An 8,277-nucleotide genomic window follows, 5' to 3' on the forward strand; every position below is an offset into this window, starting at 1 on the left:
ACTTGTCGAGGAATTCAGCACTCCTTGGCTTATAAATTGCATGATTACACCTTTGGTAGTCTTGAATCTCAATAATCTGAATATGTATCAATGGTATAAAAAATGCCCTAGAATTAGTTAACAATAATGGTGATTTCAAGTATCCAATATTGCCTATCTCGAGGTTGACTAGACAGTGTGATCTTCTTTTCACACTCTTATAGATGTTGTACTGTTTTTAGCCAGGTAAAATTTTAACTGATAGGATTATAAAGTAAAGGAAGAGAAAGATAATTAGAACCTGGGAGTAGGAACTTCTATTTCACTAAAATAAATTATGTTCTCTGCTCTACTCATTCACTATTCCTTTATTTATAGCTTCCCTCACATAATTATTACATAGTGAAATACACATGTATTTATTCTAAATATATCCTATCACTTTTCAAAGACAGCTAGATGTAAAATCTAACATTTCAGATTATTTTAAATATGCAAGTAAACAAAAACCATTGTTGATTTCTTATTTATGAAATTTCAGGAATTAATGAATATCCCTTGGTATAAGTAACAATAATACAATAACATAAAGATTAGCATTCTCATACTTTTCTACATTAATCTAAATAGAATGTAGTCTACCACTGTTAAGGACCTTAAACATAAATTGAGTTGTTCAACCCTGAGGTTTACTCACATAAATTAATTAAAATAAAATTAGAGAAAATATATTCAATTCTAAAAAATTAATTGAAAGCATTAAGAGTCACTATATATTTTTTTTCTGTCTTCCTTCCTTCCTTCCTTTCTTTTTTTTTTGGCATGGGGGTGGGTGTGTACCAGGAATTGAGCAAGGGGCACTCAGCCACTGAGCCACATCCTCAGCCCTGTTTTGTATTTTATTTAGAGACAAGGGCTCACTGAGTTGCTTAGCACCTTGCTTTTGCTGAGGCTGGCTTTTAACCCATGATCCTCCTGCCTCAGCCTCCTGAGCTGGGATTACAGCCTCAGCCACCACAATGGCACTACATCATTTCTACACACATTTTAGTGTTGGGAATAAACTACTTATACAAGATAAATAGAATTCAGATGTTTAATATAAACAACAACTGCAGAATGGATGTCTGTACCTCATTTATTGAAACTTAATCCCCAATGTTATGGCATTTGTAAGCTTTGGGAAGGTGATTAGGGCACAATGATAGAGTCCTCAAGAATAGGATTTGGGCCCTGCAAAAGAGTTCAGAGAACTCCCTTCTCCCTTTTGCCATGTGAGGGCCCAGCAAGAAGACATGAAGTTGGTCATCTAGGAAGTAGGCCATCTATGAAGCAGGAAACAGGCCTTCACTGTATATTAATCTCTGGCGCCTTCTTCTTGGTCTTCCTAGCATTCAGACTATGTGAGAAAAATTTCTTGAGGACATACATTAACACAGCAGATCCTGTGCAGGTGTTTACTCAGACTGAAACATAAAACTATTCAGATTTTAGACTCTAGGAGCTTAGTGGCTTAGAGACACAACAGCTATATCTGGAATTTTCTATATAGTGAATATCACTGTAGTTTGTTAACAAAAACAACTGTCCCTAAATACATCCTTTCCTATTCACATTGAGGTCCATGGGAACCAATCTGCAGTGTCTGGAGACATGACTTTCCACAGTTTCATTGTGAATGTTTGACTTTACTAGTCATATCAGTCATTAGCTGTTAAAATCTTCTGTGTCTAGTGTCAATTATTTTTCAACCTATCCTCAACATGTTTTATGTTCCCCATAACAAAAATACTGGTTTTGTTGCATTAACATTCCTTTTTGGAATTATGTTGGGAAAACTGAAAATTCATATGTAACAAAATAAAATTAGATTCTTATCTCTCACTCTGCATAAAACCCAGCTCAAAGTGGATCAAGGACTTAAGCATTAGACCAGAAACCCTTTGCCTACTAGGGAAAAAAAAAAAAAAAACTAGGCCCAAATTTCCATCATGTCAGCTTAGGAACTGAATTCCTCAACAAGACTCCTAAAGCATAAGAAGTAAAATCAAGAATCAATAAATGAGATGTTATCAGACTAAAAGGCTTCTTCACAGAAAAGGAAACAAGAATGTGAACAGAGAGCCTATGAATGGGAGAAAATCTTTGCCAGCTGCACCTCAGATAGAAAGCATTAATCTCCAGGATGTATAAAGATGGCAAAAAACTTCACACACACACACACACACACACACACACACACACACACACACACACACAAAATAACCCAATAAATAAATGGGCACAGGAACTGAACAGGCACTTCACAGAAAAAGATACAATAAGTAAACAAATATATAAAAATATGTTCCACATATCTAGCAATTATAGAAATGTAAATTAAAACTACACTGAGATTTCATCTCGTTCCATTCAGAATGGCAACTATTCAGAACACAAATGACAATAAGTGTTGGCAAGAATGTGAACAGAAAGGCAGACTCATACATTGCTGGTGGGACTGTAAATTTGTGCAACCATTATGGAAAGCAGTATGGAGATTCCTCAGAAATCTTGGAATGAAACCACCATTTGACCCAGTTATCCCACCCCTCATTGTGCCCAAAAGACTTAATATCAGCATACTATATCAATGCTGCCACATCAATGCTTATAGCAGCTCAATTCCCAATAGCTAAACTATGAACCAACCTAAGTGCCCTTCAATAGATGAATGGATAAAGAAAATGTGGTACATACCCACAGTGGAATATTATTCAGCCATAATGAAGAAGGAAATTATGGCATTTGCAGGTAAATGGATGGATCTGGGACTATTATACTAACTGAAATAAGCCAATCTCAAAAAAAAAAAAAAGAAAGGCTGAATGTTCTCTCTGATATGCAGATGCTGACTCACAATTGGTGGATGAAAGGAGGAGAGCAGGTTTACTGGATTGGAAGCAGGGAGGGGAGGGGAAGAAGGGGTGATATGAATGAGAAAGAGAGTAGCATGATTTGAATGATTTGGACATAATTTTTCTATATTCATATAAGAAAACACAACCAGTGTAACTCCACACCATGTGCAACCACAAAAATGAGAAGCTATATTCCATATATGAGTGATATGTCAAAATACATTCTACTGTCATGTATAACTAAAAAGAAAAAAAATTAAAAGGGAATTACCTGAAATAGGTTTCCACTTACCTTCTTATTTTCTTTCCAGTAGTTTTAACCAACTGTAATGAATACAGTAGAGTCTCATTCAGAACCCCTGTTGACAGCCTATCTACTCAGACTCCAAATTCTGTGAAAGTTAACTGTGAACAGCTGCAGGTCTGCCCCTCACTGAGAACTGCCCTTGGCCATAGGGAAGCCTTGGCCCAGGGACTTCCTACAGCCAATGACAGGTTGATTCAAAGAAACTAAAGTTTAATCCAATTTCCTGAAGTCAATACAGAAAAAGAAATTATCACAGATCCAGGGCTCTGTATACTAACAACTGATTTCAATTGCAGCTATATGGAGAATCAACTTTTCCTTCTGACTAGTTTTCTTTGCTCACTTTACTATGGATATATCACATAAGACTACTCCTCTATGAATCTTCATGCTGCTATCTATCTCAAACTCTGTTTCCGTAAAATCCCATCTAGGACATCAACCCTCAAATTATCTAAAATATATGGAGAACATAAAAGGAATGCTTTATTAGGAGTAAGGGTATTACCCTAACTTTGAAATGAAACTCTAATGAATCAAAGTTTGTTTGTTTGTTTGTTTTAACTTATACCGATGGGTAGGCTTAATAGTTAGAACTGAGCCTAAAGCCAGCAGAATATATTGCTTCATTCTTTTAAAGACCAAAACTTAATCTCATTTCTCTATATCTTTTGGAACAGAAAAACCTATCAAAGGCAGAATGAACAAGTCATTAAGAAGAAACTAAGACAGAACCTAGGGACAGCACAACGCCCCTTAGCAGCTGTGAGCTGTTCTTGCAACTCCAAGTTTATAGTACACAGTATTCTTAAAAATAAAAATAACAATGACAAAATGACCGAGGGGCATGTGATCAGGTAAGACCTATTACCCTGCTATTAATATTTGGTCCTATAGAAATCTAGCCCATTTAGGGGATGTCCTTGGACATCACCATAAAAGTCAGCATCACTTCTCCTTAGAAAAGTAGTAAAGAAATTCCTCCTAGCAACCATTGCTCATTATAACTTACATTATGTAGCCATTTTTGTTTAGGAATTGTCACATTTTAGCTAATATTATTTTTATTCTTAAGATAAATTTCCAAACTGTAAGAGCCTTTGGAAAAGGACATTGTCCTTTCAATTTTGTTTCTCAGCTTCAATAATAGCCTATGGTTATATCATAGGTATTTAGCAAGTCATTTTTAATAAATAATTGAATACGATTTGATAAAATGCATCTTTACCCAAGTAATTAGTATTATTTTTTGAAAGCATCTGAAAACTGGCCAAGTATATGTTGTCAAGGATCTTTTTCTACTGATGCAAACTCTATTAGTCAACATAAAATCAAAATGTCTTTGTCTATTATATATTTAAAAGAATATTGTTCACGATTTTATCAAATTGCTTATTGTGTTTATAAAAATGTGTTTTAGTCAGCTTTTTCACTGCTGTGACTAAAGGATCTGACTAGAATAGCTATAGAGAAAGAGGTTTATTTGAGGGCTCACAATTTCAGAAGTTCAATCCACAGGCAGCTGGCTCCATTCCTCAAGGCTCAAGATGAGGCCAGATATCATGGTGGAAGAGTGTGGCAGAAGGAAGCAGCTCACATCTTGATCAGAAAGCAGAAGAGAGACTGCACTGACCAGATACAAAGTATATGCCCCAAAGCCACGCCCCAATCCCCACCTCTTCCTGCCACACCCCACCACTTCAATCACCACTCTGTTAATTGACTTACTGAATAGGTTAAGAATATGATCCAATCATTTCTCCTCCAAACCTTCATGCTTTTTCTCACATCTGAGCTTTGGGGGTCGCCACATCTAAACCATAACAAAATGTTAATTCAAAATTTTATCAAATGGACTTCTAAAGGTAAGCTAAATTATTACCCCCATCTATAGGACAAGGCCACTTTAAATGATGAAATAGACTGTACACTGCATAAATCCTAGGAGCATCATTTGAATGTCACCTATGATGTTGTTCAATCAGACAATCCTCTAAAGATTCCCTTGAAATGTCTGCAGACCTATTTCAAAATAAATCATGTTATTTCTTTTTATTGTTCATGATGAATTCATGTGGGCTAACAGTGACAAATGATTTTATTTCTAACTGCTCTCAACACATATGTCAAACTTAGCAGAATGGATATTTTCCTTTTAGAAAATAGAATATGTGCTTACTACCAATATTAGTAAACCTTTTGTCTCTCAAAGATCATGTAGAGTGATTCTATAGTTAAAATTACAATGCATTTCAATCCTATAATATAATTCTTCCAATTATGAAGATGTTATAGCATTTGAATTATGAACTATATTCTATTTTTTGTACTTGGAAATAGACGTTTTCTGGGTTCTGCCCACAGCCTCTCAAATCCCTTCACCATTTTTATACACAATCTCAATATGATTGCAACCTCAAAAGCCATACCTGCAGCCCTTTATTATGATCAAGTTAATAGATTGCTAGGTCTAGATTTGGAAGGGCCTGGGAAGTTCTATCCAAGTTAATCACTAGCCAAAGCATGCCAGTGAAATATCATATTCTCACTTTCTTGTTTTTGAACAGGAAAATCATGAAATATAGGCTACCATGTCTGTTGGCTCCTATGGGACTGTATCAAATTATCTTACAAGGAACTGTGCTTGATGTTGTACCTTTGCTTAGGCATTCCCACCATATCATGGGTTTAATTATGTTGCTCAAAGAGGATATTTCAAGATCCTAATAACACAGTGCTTCAGAATGTGACCTGTATGGAAGTAAACAAATTAAACTAATGTTATTAAATTGATCCCTAATTCAATATGACTGGGGTCCTTGTTAAAAATGGGAATTTGGACAGAGTCACATTTACACAGGAAGAATGCCTTGAGAAGATGAAGGCAAAAATGAGGTGATGCATATTCAAGTCAAGGAAGGTCAATGATTGTTAACAAAGCACTAGAAGTCAGGAGAAAAACAAATTTTTCTTCAGGATCCTCAGAAAGAACTAGCAATGCTAATACCTCACTTTCTGACTCTAGTATCCAAAACTGAGGCAATGAAGTTATGTTGCTTAAGCCAACCAGTTTTGTAAGAACTTGTTACAGCAGCCTGGGAGAACTAATGTATTCCCCGTCAGGTAACCCATTCATACTCCCTCCCCAACACTCCCAGGAGCATTTTCCTAACAAATCATTTTTATATAAATCTTTTGTCAGTACCTGCTTCTGGGAAGTCCAATCTAATACCATTCTTAACTTGTATCCAGAATTACCAGTATGTGAAAAAAATGTATTAAAAGAGAATTGAAGACCAGATCTCTTGCTGCTCTGAGCAAGAATTATTACCAAATTGAGCATTTAGTCTTTATCTTGGCCTCCATGAATATTGCACCTTTCCCTAAGAGATGACAATTACCTTGTTAACTTATACTCTTGTTGCAACAACAGATCCTAGCACTTTTCTCATTAGCTCTACTTATTTTTGGAGTTAACTTCTTTGAAACTATTCTTAGAGTTTCTTGGTTTCCTTTCACATTGGTGCCCTTCCTTCCATCTTTAGAAAATGTCTTTGGATTTCAGTTTATTGCAGATTTTCCCAAACTCCTATTGGATCCATTTGATGTTTTCTACTTCTACTCTGCATTGCAGTTATGTAGAAATGTATCATCAGAATTTATTTCAGAGCCTTTCAAAACTCTTGACACATATACTTTAGAGTTATAGATGAGATCATGGGGTCACATTTACCTTTTTCAGCTGTCCTAAAGTCAAGAATATGTCTTTGAATCTGCTGAGCAATCCGGTCCTTCACAATTCTAAATTCCAAATAGGCACAGCTACTTTAATGGAAAGGTTTCTATCACTCCCACTTCCAAACTCAATTTTCTTCCCTCATCTGAATGAAATCCAGCAATTGCCCATTTGCTTCCTCATGTAAAATAAAATTGTCAACATGGTAAATAACAAATTTATTAGATTCCCATCCTTTTAGAAGAATTAGATTTCTAACAGATGTTCACAGAGTTCAAGTCCTTCATTATTTCCATGTAGTAGGATTCATGTTAATTTGGAAACCTGTGAATTTTATCCATATTATTCATTTTTTTTGAAAAATGTATGTATGTGAGTATCTCAGAGTCATCCTTACAAAACATTGATTTTGTATTTGTGTTTTACTTCCTAACAGCCAGATTTGATCAAAGTATTAGCCTATAAAAATATTAATCCTACTCACTTCTCTCATTTGTACCTTTATTCATAGATTCTCTACCTTACTTTATGATTCTCATATGCAAAATGAGGTATAAAATTATGAATGTTCTCAATATGTTACTCTGCTCATACTCCCTCTTTTGGAATAAGATAGAGCTATCAATATTAGTCTGCTTGGGTTGTTGTTATCATTTGATTTTGAGGAGTCCCCTGAAAATGTCATATGTTAGACAATGCAGGAATGTCTAAATGTGAAGTGACTAGAGTATGAGAACTGTGACATACTCAGTGAATTAATCCATTTGATGGATTAATAATTTGAATGGATTACTAGGTGATTACTGTAAACACGTGGGACAAGCTGGAGGAAATAAGTCATTGGGGCCATGCTCTCATGGTTATTGTATTTTGGTCACAGCAATTGAAAGCTGACTAATACAGCTGCCATAACAAAAATCTTATAAATTGGTTGGTTTAAATAACAAAAAATTATTTTCTTACAGTTCTGAAATCTGTAAATCCAAGATCAAGGTCCAGTATGGTTGGTATTTGGTATTTGGTTAAAATTTTGTATTATAAATTTTGACCTTCTCACTGTGTTCTCACATGGAAGAAGAAGAGAGAACAAACTTTCTCACAAGTCTTTCAGAAGTGTTCACCTCATGACCTACTCTAAACTTAACTAAACCCCAAAGACCTCATCTCTAAATGCTATCACTTCAGGGGTCAGGGCACAATAAGAAGTTTTGGCAAGTACAAACATTCAATCTATAGCAACACCCATTGCTCTTTTTCCATTGGTCTGCTTCTCTGATCATATTAACATCATTATTATAGTTTGAATGTATGTGCCCCGTAACTCATGTTGGAACCAAAGACCTAATGTAATAATA

The sequence above is a fragment of the Urocitellus parryii genome, chromosome 2, assembly GCF_045843805.1.
Source record: "Urocitellus parryii isolate mUroPar1 chromosome 2, mUroPar1.hap1, whole genome shotgun sequence".
NCBI classification, from domain to species: Eukaryota; Metazoa; Chordata; class Mammalia; order Rodentia; family Sciuridae; genus Urocitellus; species Urocitellus parryii.